Raw genomic sequence first — 17,702 nt, forward strand, 5'->3', positions numbered from 1 at the left:
CAATGAGTCCTATCAATGATATGTGTTTGGTTTGTAAAGGTCTCATAAGTTCAAGTGAAAGCTAGACATAATTTCAATGACAATGTAGAACTGAGAGAAAAAATGTCTAGCTGGGATTTCCATGGAAATCATCCAGACTCATTCAGAAATCACCTTCCTTATATGTCATTGTAGAACTGAAGCCAATTATAATCTCTTGTAGACAAATTTTTCAACAAGAAATAGGCTACTGAACTATTCATTTATTGTAGATCATAATACCCACATATGATGCTTACTGTGTGTCTTAGTTAATTTGTGTGTTTCTCTTACTCACTTTTTAAAATTATTAGTGTCAATTCAAGAGATAAAAAAGATTTATAAAATATAACAGAGAAACAGGACTTTTTATTTACCTTCAGATAGTTATGTCTTAGACTCTAGGAAGCAGAAGTAGTAATGAGGTGATATATCTGTATTAAAAAGCCTTTAACTCACAAATAAAGCATTACTACTGCCAGTTTTATTCAGTATAATTGTTACTGAAATATATAAATGAAAAATATCAGACATTTGGGTGGGACTCACTAAGTAGAAAGCATGATGCTTCTTCAGTCCTGTCATCTTGGTGCTTTAAACACCCCAGAAGCTATACTTCATGCAAATCACAACCCTACCACAGTTTGTGGGGGTTTTTTTCAGGCTGAGATAATAAGATAATCCATTATGGATCTTGAGTGAGTTCAAAGCTTTAAACTGAAGTTTAATAGGTGTTATTAGCAAGTATACCAAAGTGTTTGAAATGCAAAATTGTGTAAAGAAATGGGGTAGTAATGAAATGACAACACAAAGGTGTTTGAGACTAGGGTGATTAATTGAGTACCATCACTAGAGGAAAGTCAGTGACAGCAGTTTTGTTGGTCTGTGCAGGAAATTGTAGAAAATTGAGATATAAGGAAAGAAAGTGATGAGATAATGAATAGTTTTAAGTGTTGTTATTATTGCTAGATGTCAACCAATTGATTCTGAATCATTGTGACCTCATGTGTGCAGAGTAGAACTCTGTGTAGGATGTTCAAGGTTGCATGTGACCTTTGCAAACACCTCTGCTGTTGTTGTTAAGAACCGTGGACTCAGTTCCCACTCATAATGACTCTGTAGAGTTCCCAAGGAGCAATTAGTGGGTTTGAATCAGTCTTAACCATTAGCAGTGTAGTACTTACCCTAAAGCACCACACAAAGACTCCCTGAAGCATCTCTGAGTGAGTTCAAGCCACCAAACTTTCAGGGACTATTTGGGCAGTTTTTGTCATCCTGAAACTCCTATGTTTACACACATAAACAAAAAACATGGTGCAATGATGATGGATTCCAAAATGAAAATCATTGTCAAATTTGAGACACAGGGAAATGTGTCCAGATAGAGAGTATTCAGAACTTCTGCAATAATTTGGAGTACTGGTGTGGTGCTGTGTGTTAATGCGCTGGACTGCAAAGTCAGTTTGAACCACAAGGTCAGCAATTCAAGCACACCAGCTGCTCCTCAGAAGCCCTATAAAAGGATGCTATGGGTTGGCACTGAATAAATGGCACTTAACAACAACAATATATTTAGTAACTAGTTTGGGAATATAATTGAAGCTTCCATTACTCTCCAGCATTTTTGGTACCTTCCTATCTTTCTTTCTTCACTTCATTCTTTCTTCAAATGACTTTCCGTCAGTTGTCTGGGTACTCACAGAACCTAAATTTGGGATTTATAACATAATATAAAAATTTACCTTACTTGAGTATCACTTTCACAGTATGCTTTCCTCTGAATCTACCTTTATAAACTTAATGAGGCAATATAATTTTGAAAGATGTTTATCTATTTCCTACTGACTACATAAAGGATTTTCAACTGCGTGTACCATGATTTAAATTATGGACAACATTGTGAAGATTGAGTATTCTTGAACATTTGTTTGTGCTCATGAAGAAGCTGTCCATAGACAAAAAGGCAATAGTTTGAACACAACAAGAGGACACTGAATGGTTTAAAATCAGGAAAGATATGCACCAGCATTGTATTCTTTCACAAAACTTATTCAATCTCTATGCTAGAAGTTGTTGTTGTTGTTGTTACTAAGTGCCATCAAATTGGGAAGGAACTACATTTTAAATATAGCAACTGTTTGTACTTCTGACAGTCCAGGCTTGGTACTTTGAATATTCTTCTCCAACACAATACATCAAATGCATCAGTTCTTCTCTGGCCTTCCTAATTCTTTGTCCAGATTTCACATGTACATCAGATTATTGAGTATATCATGACTTTGGTTATGTGAACCTTAATCCTCAAAGTGACATTGTTGCTCTTGACTTTTTAAGAGAACTTTTGCAGCAGATTTGCCCAATGTAATATTTTATCTGACTGTTGCTTTCATGAGAGTTGTTTGTGGATATAAGCAAAATGAAATCTTTGATAACTAATATTTTCTCCATTTTTTAAGTGCCATCAAGTTGGTTCCAACTCATAGCAACCTTGTATAGAGTTTCTGAGGAGCAGCTGGTGAGCTTGAACCAGCAATCTTGTGGTTCAAACTGTACATTAACCCACAATGCTACACCAGGGTTATTGATTCACCAAAGACGTTCACCTGTGTGGAATGCAGAAAATTATGGATGACATTGCAAAGAATGAATATTCCAGAACCCTAAATAGTGCTCATAAAGAACCTGTACATAGAACAAGAGGTAGTTTTTACAAAACAACAAGTGGAGAGTAAATGGTTTAAAGTACGGAAAGGCCTATGTCAGAGTTATATCCTGTCATCTTTCTTATTCAATCTGCATGTTGAGCAAGTAATTCCAGAAGTTAGATTATATGAAGAAGAACATGACATCAGGATTGGCAGAAGAAGCATAAACAACCTGTGATATGCAAATGACACAACATTGCTTCCTGAAACTGAAGAGGACTTAAAATACTTGCTCCTTCATTATGATTTGTACTTCTATGCAAAGAAACTGAAAGTCTTCACAACTGGACATATAAATAACATCATGAAAATGGAGGAGAGACTGAAGTTATCAAAGTCTTTATTTTGCTTCAATCCACAATTCCTGTTCACGGAAGCAGCAGTCAGAAACTCAAATGGCTTATTGCGTTAGGCAAATATGCTGCAAAAGACTTCTTTGTAGGGTTCAAGAGCAAAGAGCCAACTTGATGCCTAAGGTGTGCCCAACCCAAGGCATGATATTTTCAACTGGATCACATCTATATAAAAATTGGACAATAAATAAGGAAGACAATAATAGAATCAAAGCATTTGAATTATGGTGTTGAACTCCCACCAAACGACATTTTTCTCTGTTGGGTCTAAATGCTGATAGGGTGATTTGGTTCAGTTGTTATTGTTGTTGACATGGTTGTTGGTAAGTGCCATGGAGTCTGCTCTGATTCATAGCACCCTGTATAGGGTTTCTGAGGCATGGCTGATAAGCTTGAACCATAGACTTTGCAGTTGGAACCAACCTTGCAGTCCAGCGCATTACCCCACAGTGCCACACCGGGACTCCATTGTCAACATAAATAATTTTAATTGTAAAAATCTTGAAATGCTAAGATGGGTTTTAAACTAGCCATCTCAAAACAGTAGAGGGTATCTCACTATCCTCAATGAAAAAAAGCCAGGAGTAGAGCAGGTCCTTTGAACCGTCAGATGCCTGTGCACTGAACCTCCTTAATCCAAGGACAGAGAACTGTAGAACTGGAGGAGTAACGGAGGAGCAGCAGCAGCAGATCAAGAACCAGCTAAGGAAATATCTGTGGGTTTCCCAGTTCAGGGAGCTAGTAAAGCTGAGTGGCTTTGGGCAAGAGACTTGTTTGCATAGTGGGATGCCTCTAGGCATTTAATTGAAGGGTTTATGTTTGCTGACCCATTAAACTAGAGCTGAGTGCCTTCAGGCTCAGATTTAAGATGGAGTGATATGTCCTGTAGGCATTTATCAGTGGACCTGAAAGGACTTTGTAGTACTGCAAATGTTGAGAGAGGCTTGCCTATGGCATGACTAAAGAGGAACTTCCTGGCTGAAACAATTATGCTTTGAGTATTTCTGATCCTGAATTGTTCCAGAGTGCCACTGTGAGATAAGCACTTGACCACAAAGCTAAATGGCTTTCTAATTCACCAGTCACTCCTCAGAAACCCAATACAGGGTCACTATGGGTTGGAACCAGCTCAATGGCACTCAAAAACAACAACACAACAACTTCCATAATGGAGTTCTGGTGTGGCGCTATGAGTTAATGTGGTTGACTACAAAGTTAGTTTTAACTTCAAGGTTGATGGTTAAAGCACACCAGCCACTCCTCGAAAACCGTATATAGGTTCACAATGAGTCAGAACCAACTCTACAGAACTTAACAACAACTTCCATAATAAATCTCATTGAACAAGAAAGGTAAAACATTAACTACCTCTTCCCGGTCCAAGAGACAAGCTAGAATGCTAATCCCGTTACTGAATGGGACAAATCTCCCCTGTCCAGGAGACAAGCTAAAATGTTAATCAGGTCACCGAATGGGACCAAGTCCCGTGGTTTCCCTCCCATCCTCAAACAGGTCTGCAACATAGTCCCTCCCTGATTCTGACCCCATATAAGCCTGTGTTGCACTGGAGAATGTGGAGAAATCAGTGCCTCTGAGCCAGCTGGCATAATAAATCTGAAACTCCACTTCACCTCTCCAAATGGCCCTGGTTTCTTCAATGACAGATCAAGAGCTGCTGCAACACCCTCTGACCCAGAGCTGCTGCAACACTCCCAGATCCAGGGCTGCTGTGATACTCTGGCCTAGGGCTGTTGTGACATCCTCAAATCTAAAACTGCTGTAATATCATAACTGTGAACATGGCATCTGAGTTCTGTGTAGCCCTTGCAATGAGTTATTGAACCCACTGGAGGAGTAGAGAGGTTTGTGGGAGGAAAGGTTGGTATCATCATGTTTTGCCACTCCTTAAAAGTATAGAGGGCAAGACTTCTCTTGTACTTTGGTCATGTTGTCAGGAAGGAACAGTCCCTAAAGAAGGGCATCATGTTTGGTGAAGTTGAGGGTCAAAGAAAAAGCATGAAATTGTGAATGAAATGGATTGACACAGTGCCTGAAGCAATGGCCTAAAATATAACAATTGTGAAGATAACACGGGACCCAGCATCAGTGTTTCCTTCTGCTGTGCATAAAGTCGCTATGACTTGGCAATAACTTTATGGGACCTAACAATAATAACAACAACACATAACTCATAATCATTCTTGGAGATTGTAACATAGAGTAGCAAAACATGTTGTTGTTGTTAGGTGCCATCAAGTCAGTACTGAATCATAGTGACCCTATGCACAACAGAATGAAACACTGCCCGGTCCTGGGCCAACCTCACAATTATTGCCATGCTTGAGCCCATTGATGCTGACGCTTTGCCAATCCATCTCACTGGGGGTCTTCCTCTTTTTCTCTGACCCTCCACCTTATCAAACATGATATGCTTCTCTAGCAACTGGTCCCTCCTAAAAATATGTCCGAAGTCTGAGAGACAAAGTTTGGCCATCCTGGCCTCTAAGGAACACTATGGCTGCACTTCTTCCAACACAGATCTGTTTGTTCTTTTGGCAGCCCATGCCACTTTCAATATTCTCTTCCAATACAATAACTCAAAAGCATTAATTCTTCTACAGTTTTCCTTATTCACTGTCTAGCTTTTGCATGCATATGAGGTCATTGAAAATACCATGGCTTGGGTCAGGCACACCTTAATGCTCAATCTGACATCTTTGCCCATCAACACTTTTAAAAGGTCTTGTGCAGCAGATTTGCCTGATGCAATATGTCATTTGATTTCTTGACTGCTGCTTCCATTAGTGTTGATAGTTGATCCAAGAAGAATGAAGTTCTTGACAACTTTAATATTTTCTCCATTGATAAGAATGTTGTTTATTGGTCCAGTTGTTGTTGTTAAATGCTGTGGAGTCAGTTCTGACTCATAGCAACCCTGCATGGGGTTTCAGAGCCTGTAAATCTTTATGGGAGCAGAAAGCCTCATCTTTCTCCCATAGAACTGCTGGTAGTTTTGAATTGCTTATAGTGAGATTGTTGGTGTTGTTGTTATGTGCTGTGGAGTCGGTTCTGACTCATAGCGACCCTGTACAGGGTTTCTGAGGCTGTAAATCTTTATGGGAGCAGAAAGCCCAGCCCAATTTGTAACTACTAAGGTCTAGTGGTGAGGATTTTTTTTTTCTTTACATTAAGATTCAATCCCTACCGAAGGCTGTGCTCTTAGATCTTCATCAGTATTTTAAGTCCTCTTCACTTTCAGCAAGCAAGGTTGTATCATCTGCATATCAAAGGTTGTTAATGAGTTTTCCTTCAATCCTGATGCCACGTTTTTCTTCATATAACCCAGCTTCTCAGATTGTTTGCTCAGCATACAGGTTGAGTAAATATGGTGAAGATTACAACACTGTCACACACCTTTCTTAATTTTAAACCATTCAGTGTGCCCATATTGTTTGAACAACTGCCTCTTGCTCTATGTCCAGGTTCCTCATAAGCACAATTAAGTGTTCAGGAATACTCATACTTTGCAATGTTGTCCATAGTTTGTCATGATCCACACAATCTAAGGCCTTTGCATAGTCAATAAAGCACAGGTAAACATCTTTCTGGTATTATCTGCTTTCAGCCAAGATTTATCAGACATCAGCAATGATATCCTTCATTCCACGGCTTCTTCTGAATCAGGCTTGAACCTCTAGAAGTTCTCGGTCAATGTGTGCTTGCAGCCATTTCTGTATTACCTTTAGTAAAACTTTACTCGCATGGGATATTAAAGATATCCAATTTCTGCATTCCATTGGGTCACCTCTCTCTGGAAATAGGCACAAATATGGATCTCTTACAATCATTCTGCCAGATAGTTGTCTTCCAAATTACTTGGCATAGATGTGTGAGTGCTTCCAGGGCTGCCTCATTTCCCCCCATCATCCCCCCTCCCCCCAGTTTTCAAAGGCTTTATTGGTAATGTGCTTTCGGAAAGGATCATCAGTATCCCATTACTTCCAAGTATCTGTCATGAAGAGCTACTATGAAGGTTGAGGGGTTGCTGTTTTGTCCACTCTTATTCATAGATCCAGTCATGGCCACAAGACTTATAGTCAACCAATTCCTCTAGCTTAAAACAGAGACTGATTTCTTTCTCAGCACTTTTTACTGAATCACTGCCATGAATGATGTTCCTGCCAACCTAAATACAGACATCTCCACGAATGGTGCCTGGCTTAGAATCCGCTAGATTAGTCTCCCCAAGCATCATTCGACCTGTCTTCACCACGTTCAGCCCCTCCCAGACCCTGGCCACAGCTGGTCCTGAGTTCATGTACTTCTCCAGCCCCGGGAAGATATGGGCGGTCCTTCAGGTCAATATAATGTTGCTTCAGATGCTCCTCGGAGGTCTTCATGATTTCATGGCCACAAGGCAGAATCCCTTCTGCTCAAAGCGCTTGATGATGTTGCCCACCTGACTGGATGGCGATGAAGGTGTGCTGTGTGTTGGCCTTGGTCCCAGGAGATGACAGGGGAGCGGTGGATGGGTGTGCTGCTGGCTGAGAAGCAATATGCAACACCCACCAGAGCCAGCAGCATTGCGCAGAGGAGGACCTGCCTCACTTTTTTGAAATATTTCAATTTTTATTCCATCAATTCCTGGTGCCTTGTTCTTTGCCAATTCCTTCAATGCACCTTGGACTTCCTACTTTAGTATCATTGGCATTTGAACATATGCTGCCTTTTGAAACAGTTGAACATCAAGCATTTCCTTTTGGTACAGTGACTCTGTATTCTGAAGACTGAAGACCAGAAGAGTTGTGAGATGACATCAAGAACATCATACAGGAAGAAAGCAAGAAGGCAAGTAAGAAGGAAAAGGTCAAAATGATGTCAGAAGAGATAATGAAATTTGCTCTACAGCCTATAGATGCTAAAGAAAATGGAAGAAATGAGGAGGTACAAGACCTGAACAGAAAATTTCAAAGGTCAACTCAAGAAGACAAAGTCAAACGTTACAATGAACTGTGCAAAGATCTGGAATCAGAAAACCAACAGGGAAGAACATGCTCAGCATTTCTCAAGCTGGGGGAACTGAAGAAAAAATTCAAACATCGACTTTCGTTATTGAAGGATTTTTGATATCGGGCAAATTATTGGATGATACAGAAAGCATCAACAGAAGCATAACAAAGAGAATGTCAAATAAGGCCTGAGGTATGTTTATATTCTATCACATGAAGGACGGTGTCAGTACTGATCAAGCCCAAGAAAATAGAGTCAATGTAAGATTTTAGTTTCCTTTCATTGGAGTCAAAACTTACAAAAGTTGGGGGAATGGTGAGTGATGGTTGAAACAGACATATTTGTACTTAAATTCAGAAACAGGAGCCCTTTCAAATGTATGTGAATATTCTAGAAAGAAACTAGAAATATGTAATTATCAAAAATACTTAATTTCTATATAGGCAAAAGAATTGGCAAAGATCTGCTTTTTATCTCCAGCAGCGGATGGTGGATGGTGGATGGAGAGTGTATACAACTTACTCTTTTTGCATGACTGAGACAGGACTTAGCAGTTGTTTTTTTCTTCTGAAGTTTTGGGCATTATAATAATAATTAAGTTTGAAGAATGAACGAAGCCGTAAAATAGCAAGAATACTGAAAGACAACTGCAGATATTCAGGCATGTTAGATAGAATCCTTGCAACAAGTTAATGATAGTGGAGATGGAGAGATAAATAATACATTGAAAAATTGGAACCCTCCTGGGATAATCATGATTAGATGTAAGAGGTTAGAGGGAGAATAGTTAGAGGTAAGGCTTATATACAAGGAGAATGAAAGACAGAGCCATTGTTGTTAGATGAACAGAGAAGGAAAATCTTTTTCAAAATAAACTTTTCTCTATTTAGTGATTTATGTGTTCTCATCTTCAATGAGCTTCATTTTCTCTATTGCATGATATTTCTAGTTCTCTCTGTTCTGTTCCTGTGTACTCATTTTTCTCCTATTTGATAAATTTTGTATTGTATCTATTCCATTTTAATTCTTTTTCTCACAAATCTTTAATTTGTAATTAGAGGCAGAAGTAGCATATTTTATTTAGGGATATCACACTGTGTGCCTCTAACTCTACCTGCTTTGTTCTCTATGCTTCCTTGTTTGGGATCCCGTAATATAATAAATGTAATTACCTCAGCTCCCTATTTTAACATCAGAGCATAAATTATAGACAATAAATATGAGGTGACTGGTTAATCTCTTTATTTTCTTCCTCTAGTCCTGGCTCAATAAATTATAGACAGAGTTTGCAAGATTAATATACTTACTGGCCCCTCAGGAGGTATACAAACAGATTCATGTCTTTTTAAAGAACATATGGCCATAGTATCAGAAAGACATCACTTTGATGGCTCTAATACAGCTTTCTATTATTATATTTTTAATCCTTAACAAAGCTGTAACAAAGATCAAAGTCACCTATAGCCCCACAGGTTTGTAAAGAAAAAAAGGCAACTATTTTCATGTGTATGACACAAGGTGATTCTTTTCAGGTTGATGAGGTTGAAAGCAACTTTCTGTTTGCTTCTTGTACTTCCTTTGCAGAAAAGTAGATTGTCAAGTCTAGGTTTAATGAAATGACTATTATACTTTGTTTTAAAAAATGCCTCTTCATATCCACAAATGTTATCACAGATTTTCCCAATCCAATCAGCCCACATATTGGAAGTTGCACCTGAATCAAAACCCCACAACATTACACATATCCCATCCTTGGCCTTCTACGCCTAAGACAGTACTTAGATTCTGTCAAGGCAATGATTTTTGTTACTGCAATAAATCAGAAACTCCATTAGCTTGTTCGAGAAGTTATTTTGTTGGTCTCTTTTGAGGGATCAGCAGTTGCCACTTCATTTAGAACCTGGCTTGCAACCTGTGAGGAAGCCAGGATGGATATTTTTAATAGGATGAGGAGACTAAAACAAGTAAATTGAAATGCCTTCGAGTCTTTTTTATCTTCATCCAGGGAAGTTTGTATTTTGAATATACTTCCTAAACAGCACAATGGAAGTATGAGACATTTTAGTCACCTGAAGACCTAAAATTAACTGTTACACGTCACATTTTCCAAACCTTCAATGACTATGCATCCCATGAAAATTAAAATTTCAAGTTCTCAGCTTGATATTCTATAATTTTTATGTTCATTAATCATTAATCATACTGTGGAGGCTTTCATGTTGCTGTAATGTTAGAAATTATTCCATTGACATTTTAAATGTAAATAGGGTCATCTGTGGCAAACATAGGACTCCTGGTGTGAAACTGCAGGATCAGCACTGGACTGCAAACCACAAAGGTGGCAGTTCAAACCCACCAACTGCTCCTCGGAAAGCCTATACAGGGGCGCTATGAATCAGAACTGACTCAATGACATTTAATAACAACAGCATGGCAAACAGGTTTTAACAGTACTTCCAGTCTAAAAATAGAAAGGCCTAGTAATTTGCTTCTGAATATTGTTGTTGTTACGTGCTGGCAAGTCGGTTCCAACTCATATTAACCGTACGCACAAAAGAACGAAACACTGCCAGGTCCTGTAAGATGCTCACAGTTTTGTTAAGATTGAGCCGGTTGCTGCTGCTGTTGACCCACCACCATGAGAAATATGCACAAAGTATGAGAGACAAAGTCTCGACATTGTGGCTTCTAAAGAGCAACCTGGCTGTATTTATTCCAACGCAGATTGGTTTGTTCTATTGGCAGTCCATGGTACTTTTAATATCCTTTTCCAACCCAATAATTCAATTGCATAAATTCTTCTATGTTCTTCCTTATTTCACATGCATTTGAGGCTATTGAAAATACCCTGGCTTGGGTCAGGTGCACCTTAGTCCTCAAACTGACATCTTTGCTTTTGAAACATTAAAGAGGTCTCTGTAGCAGATTTGCCTAATGCAATCATTTGATTTCTTGACTGCTGTTTCCATGAGTGTTGATAGTTGATCCAAGCAAAATGAAGTCTTTGACAACTTCAATCTTTTCTCCATTAATTAAGATGTTATTTATTGGTCCAGTGGTGAGAAGTTTTGGTTTCTTTACATTGAGATGCATCCCACACAGAAGGCTGTGGCCTTTGATATTCATCAGTAAGTATTTCAAATCCTCTTTCCTTTCAGTAAGCAAGGTTGTATCATCTGCATATTGCATATTGTTAGAATCTTCCTGCTATCCTGATGCTACATTCTTCTTCATATAATTCAAATTCTCAAATTATTTGCTCATCATACAGATTGGTCTGGTGAAAGAATACAAGCCTGTTTCAGAACTTACTAATTTTAAAACAGTCAGTCCCATTTTTCTGTACAATGACTGCCTCTTGGTCAAGGTACAGGTTCTTCATGAGCACAATTAAGTGTTCCAGAATACTCGTTCTCTGCAATGTTGTTCATGCATAGCTTGTCATGATCCACATAGTCAAAAGCATTTGCATAGTTCAATAATGCATAGGCAAACATCTTTCTGGTATTCTCTACTTTCAATCATGATCTACCCAATGGCAGCAATGATAACCCTTGTTCCATATGTCTTCATCTGAATCCAGCTTAAATATCTCAAAGTTCCCTGTTGTTGTTATACTGTTACAGTAGTTTTTGAATTATTGCTAGCAAATTTTTACTTGCATGTGCTATTAATGATATTGTCTGATGATTCCCTCATTCAATTGGGTCACAATTGTGGATCTCTTCCATTCAGTTGGCCAAATGTCTTGGCATAGATGAGTGACTGCCTTCAGTGCTACATCAGTTTGTTTAAAGATTTCAATTTGTATTCCATCAATTCTTGGCTCTTAACTAGTTTACTTTGGACTTCTTCCTTCAGTAGTGTTGGCTCTTTATCATATGCTATCTCTTGAAATGGTTGAACATCAACCATTTCTTTTTGGTACAGTGACTCTGTGAATCTCTTCCATCTTTTGATTCTTTCTGTATCATTCAATAGTTTACCCTAGTTAAATACTGTTGAATAGATTCCATTTATAACTGTTTCTCCTCATTTTGAGTTGTGCCCCATCAGCTAATGAAGGTCCCAAAAGCTTACTCCATTTGTGTGACCACATTCAGTTCTACTTTGAGGAGGCAGCTCTTCCTCAGTTGTATTTAGTGCCTTCTAGCCTGAGGGATTCATCTTCTGGCACTATGTCTGACAATATTCTGGTGCTATTCATAATGTTTCAATATTCAATATTCTGATACTATCTGACAGTGTTCCATTGCTATTCATAAGGTTTTCAGTGACTAAATATTTGGAAATAGTCCATTTCTCCTTTTTCCTAGTCTGTCTTCATCTATAAGTTCATCTGAAATGTGTCCACTATCGGTGAGACCCTGCTGGCTCTCCTTTTTCCAATCTTAGTTTTGGAAGCTCAACTGAAACCTGTCCACTAATCGCACACCTTGCTGGTATTTAAAATACTGGTGGCATGGCTTCCTGCATCACAGCAACACAAGTCATCACAGTATGACATACTGATAGACGTGTAGTGGTTCTGAATATTTTCATTGTTGATAAGTGCTGTTGAGTCAGTTCCAACTCACAGTGACCTGTGTAGAGTTTCCAAGGAGTGAGTTTGAACCACCGAACTTGTGGTTCCAATTGACTTTGCAGTCGAGAACTTATAGCCACAGTTTAACCAATGAAAACTCTAGATCACAGCAGAATAGTGTCCAATAAAGTGCTGGGTTATGAGCCCAGTAGGTTGGAAGGCACTCAAATTACACAGTGGCTTAAACAATGAGTCCAAATATAGTAATGGTCATGAAGATGGTACAGGACAGCACAATGTATCTTTCTTTCATACATAGGATTTTTATGAATCAGAGCCAACTTGGAGGCAATCAACAAACTTGCTTTAAGACGTTTCATAATACAAAACTACCCCATTTCTCTCTGTCCTGAACTTGTCTTATCAATGAGAATGCATCTTTCAACCCTTGTCTTCTCATAACCCTCAGTGTCAGGGGCTTTTCTATTTCTATGATTGTGTTCTCTACTGTAAAACGTAACTATGAAGATAGTTTTTGACTTGTCTTATTTCGAGCATGGAGCACAGTGGCTCCATACGATAAGCATTGAACTGCGCACCAAAATGTCTGAGGTTTGAGCCTACAAGCTTCTCTATGGGAGAAAGAAGACGCTTTCTGCTCCAACACAAATTTAAAAGTATTTGGAAACCCTAAACAGGATCACTCTGAGTTGGAACCAACTGGAAGGCACTTAACAACATCAATATTTCTAGCATACATTTTTTAAACTCTTTGAAATTGAGTGGTGGTGATGTGCTGTGGAGTAATTTCTGACTCATAGCAACTCTACTATGGGTTTCAGAGGTTATAAATCTTTACAAGCAGAAAGCCTCATTTTTCTCCTGCAGAATGGCTGATAGTTTCGAACCGCTGACCTTGAGATTAGCAGCCCCACTCTTAACCATTTTTAAAATTAATTTGAAATTAATTGCTGTTTAATTAATTATCAACTGAATATTGCTTTAGATTAATAAACTGCCCAACCTGGTAGTGTAGTTGTTACAAATTAGGCTTCTAACCTCAAGGTCAGCAGTTTGAAACTACCGGTGGTTCTGCAAGAGAAAGAAAGCTGAAGCTTTCTGTTCCTGTAAGTATTTGCAGCCTCAAAAACTCTATAGAGGCTCACTATGATTCAGAACAGACTCCAAGGTACATGCTGCCTTCACCCACCAATCCAAACTGAAGAAAGTGGGAAGAGGATCAGGAGAGAAACAAAACTGTAACTATTTGTTCTAATGTGCTATTTCCAGGGATTTCACAAAGGTTAATTCTTGACATTGTTTTTCAGCTGAACACAATTGTGAAGTAGACATTCTGAAACAAAGTCATGAAAAACTTTGATAATGTGAAGCACTTTACATGAAAACCTAAATGATGGTGCTAGAAGACCAAATGGTTTGTGTACAAAGAAAACTAACTTTACTGTTAAGTTAATTATTCACCCTATTAACTGTGACAGTATGGCTTTAAAATCTCTTCATTATTCACTGTAATTAAGTAGCAGAGCAAACAACAGGATGTCAGAAATCACACTCAGAGAAGACATGGTGTGAGTGATGGTGTGCTCACTATATAAAGACAAAACATTTTAAACAGCTTAATTGCTCTCACATCACTTCCCAGGATGCCTCACCTGTCTTGTTTTGTATAGTTTTAACTTTTTTTAAGTGGAATGTATGCAAATGTGCTGCATCAATTTAACACTTCCTAGTTTGCAGCTCTGTAAACATCAGCTTTTCTAGTTGAGTATCTAACAGAGAAAGGGAACTTTAGAGTTGTTTGTGCATAATGATTGAAAGAAAAGCAAAATCCTGAGGAGAAAGGGAGTGAGTAGAAGAGGTGACCATACTCAACAGAAATATGACTGGCACATTGCTAATGGGTCAATCATTACTTTAGAATTTTTTATTATTTAAAAAATATGAGGATGGAGTTAGGAGAACAAAATATATAGTGAGCTGAAAGCAGAAGACAGATTTTATTATTTTATTTTGTTTTGGTAATTGTGTCATGTATTCCTGCTTGGAACAAGAAGAGAGTGAAATGAAATAAAAGAAACCCTTAAAGAGAAGGGTAAGATTCTTCTTCTTTACTAAATGTTACAGTTGATGGCATGGATCTACCGGGCTAAACAAAATGGAGTTGGTTTAGTAATTAGGTATCAAATGACTCTGTAAGAGAGGAAGTTTAAAAATGAGCTAAGATGACCTTCTGGTCCTAGAAGGAAAACAGGACAAGGAAAATAAAACATGCTGAAAACCCACCCAGATAGTTATCTCAGGAATTAAGCTACTGAGACCCTAAAGGTATAGAATGTTTGAGGAAGTTTGTTGATTTATTGTTTCTTTTTCCCTAAAGGTAGAATGTTTGAAGAATTTTATTGACTGATTGTTTCTTTTTCCAAAGAATGCTATCTAGATGAAGTGTACATCCAAATGTAACTTACCTGTATAATGTGCCTGCATTTTGTGAAAGACAGGAAGGTCTTAGAGAAATTATTCTCTCTCTCCTCCAGACTGCTGACCTTCTACTAATCAAGCTCGGATTGGATCTCTCCCTGTCTCTGTGATGCACTAGAGTGATAGGCAACACAGTGATACATTATTCTGGAATGAGTTAAGATTATACGTAATCTCACGGATGGGTTAGAGAATCTATGTTCGAACAAACTCTTCCAGAAAACCAAACCAAACAAGTATCTAATTATAGTAGATTTTTGTTTTGTAGTTAAAAACTGAAAAGTTTTGCACTGCATATAATTGAATGATTTAAAGTAGTCTCAGTGGGCTAATTTATATATTAAAAAGTAACACATGTAGGTGAAGAAAGCATAGGTTTGTGTGCACATCCATTTGCTAGAGTAGTGCTTATTGAAGGAAATTGGAAGACAGGGTAGGTAGTAGGTGACTATGTCCCCTTTATCTATCCATTTCTGGGGCATACTCTAGCAGTATAAAACCAAATTCTTGAAAATGGGTCTGTCTTTCAGGTTGCTTTTGAGTTAGCTGATTGGCAAGTTTCAGTCCTACTTCTTATGTGATTAGGGGCTAGGATCCAGGAATGTGATGCCATATGGCAGAACATTGGATCCAACTTAGACCCTCTACCTGGACATTCCTGGTTGGGAAATCAGCCCCTCCACAGGTCTTAGCACAGACTATGTATGAGCCATGCTTTGGGTTGCAATTGCTCTGTGACACAGTTGTCATATTTATTTCACATCGATTTTAAATGGATACTGAAAGGCTACATGAGGTCACTGTTGGTCAGAATGAACACCACAGCAACTAGTTAATTTTAAAATAGATCTATAACTTTCCCTTTCAATTCTATCTCTTAATTCTTTTCAAAAATGATACCCTGTGTTAAACTAGAATTTAGTCTTTCTGTCCATTTTTTATACCATAGATACTGTCATTCAATAGATTATATTTTTTCTGAAATTTATATACATGCTACTGTCATTTCCTTTGCAATGTACCTTATTTACACAATAATATTATTTTTGTGTTTTAACTGTACTGATAAAGATAAACCTAGTATATTCATTTCATTTAGATGCCAAAGATAATTTGATTGTCCAATTATTCTCTAATTTATTTATATCCTATTAATAGGTGCTTAGATAGCTATTGATATTAAATAATTATGAATACCCATGAATATGTCTTCTTTTACAAGTGATTTAGATGATGATGTTTATTATATGCTATATAGTTAGAAAAGGAGCTCTGGTAGGCTAGTGGTTACGAATTGGGCTGTTAATCTCACGGTCAACAGTTGGAAACTACCAGCTGTTCCGCTGGAGAAAGATGAGCCTTTCTGCTCCCGTAAAGATTTATAGCCTCGGAAACCTTGTACAGGGTGGCTATGAGTCGGAACCAACTCCACGGCACATAACAAAAACAACAATAATAGTTAGAAAGAAATCCTGATGGTGCTGTGGGTTAAACGCTGGGCTGTCAACCAAAAAATGAGCAGTTCTAACCAATCAGCCATGCTGTGGGAAAAGAAGAAAGCAGTCTGATTTGGTAAAGATTTATAGCCTTGGAAATTCTATGAAGCAGTTCTTCTCTGTCATATAGGGTCACTAATATGAATCAAGATATAGGATAAAGCACTGGAACGCAAGATTGTATTGAATTGCAGCGTTGGTGGTTCAAACTCACCAGCTGCTCCTCTGAACCTTTATAAAGGTCACTGAGCTGGAACTGATATGACGGCACTTAACAATAACCATACGAATCGAAATTGAATTCCATGACAGTGAGAAATAGTTAGGAATGAAGTTTCTGGTTTGTGAAGTATGTACATTTCTACACTGCTATTTTTGTTTATAAAGGCTGTCGAGTCTGTTCTGACTCATAGCAATCCTGTAAAAGGTTTCCAAAGGAGCTCTGGTAGCGTAGTGGTTACGAATCGGGCTGTGAACTGCAAGGTCGACAGTTCGAAACTACCAGCTGTTCAGCGGGAGAAAGATGAGGTTTTCTGCTCTCATAAAGATTTACAGCCTCGGAAACCCTGTACAGGGTCGCTATGAGTCAAAACCGACTCCACGGCACATAACAACAACAAAGGGTTTCCAAGGAGCAGCTGGTGAGTTTGAACTTCTGACCTTGCCATTCAAATGACCTTCCAGTCCAGTGCTTATCCTATAGCTCCACACCAGAAGTTAAAGATGTTAGTAGCTATTGCCATATATTCTTAAAAATGATGTAAATATCTATATTGTCACTAGTTGTGTATGGTATAATCTCATTTCTCTACATTCCCTTCAGTACTTCACATTGTCAAGCCTTCTAATTTTGCCAGTTTAATATATACAAAATTGTACTTCAGGTTTTTTTAAAATACATTTCTTTTATTACTAAATGAGCTAAATATTTTCATTTATTTGTTGGTCAGTTAGAATTCTTCTTTAATGAAATGTGTATCCATAACTTTTGCCTTTTTAGTCTGTACGTTTCATTTCACTGATGATAATCCTTCAAAAATTCATGAAACCAATCTCTGGTCAGTTACATGCCTCAGAGTAAACCCAAAAAAGTATT

This window comes from Chrysochloris asiatica, unplaced genomic scaffold (assembly GCF_000296735.1).
Source record: "Chrysochloris asiatica unplaced genomic scaffold, ChrAsi1.0 scaffold00131, whole genome shotgun sequence".
In the NCBI taxonomy this organism is placed as follows: Eukaryota; Metazoa; Chordata; class Mammalia; order Afrosoricida; family Chrysochloridae; genus Chrysochloris; species Chrysochloris asiatica.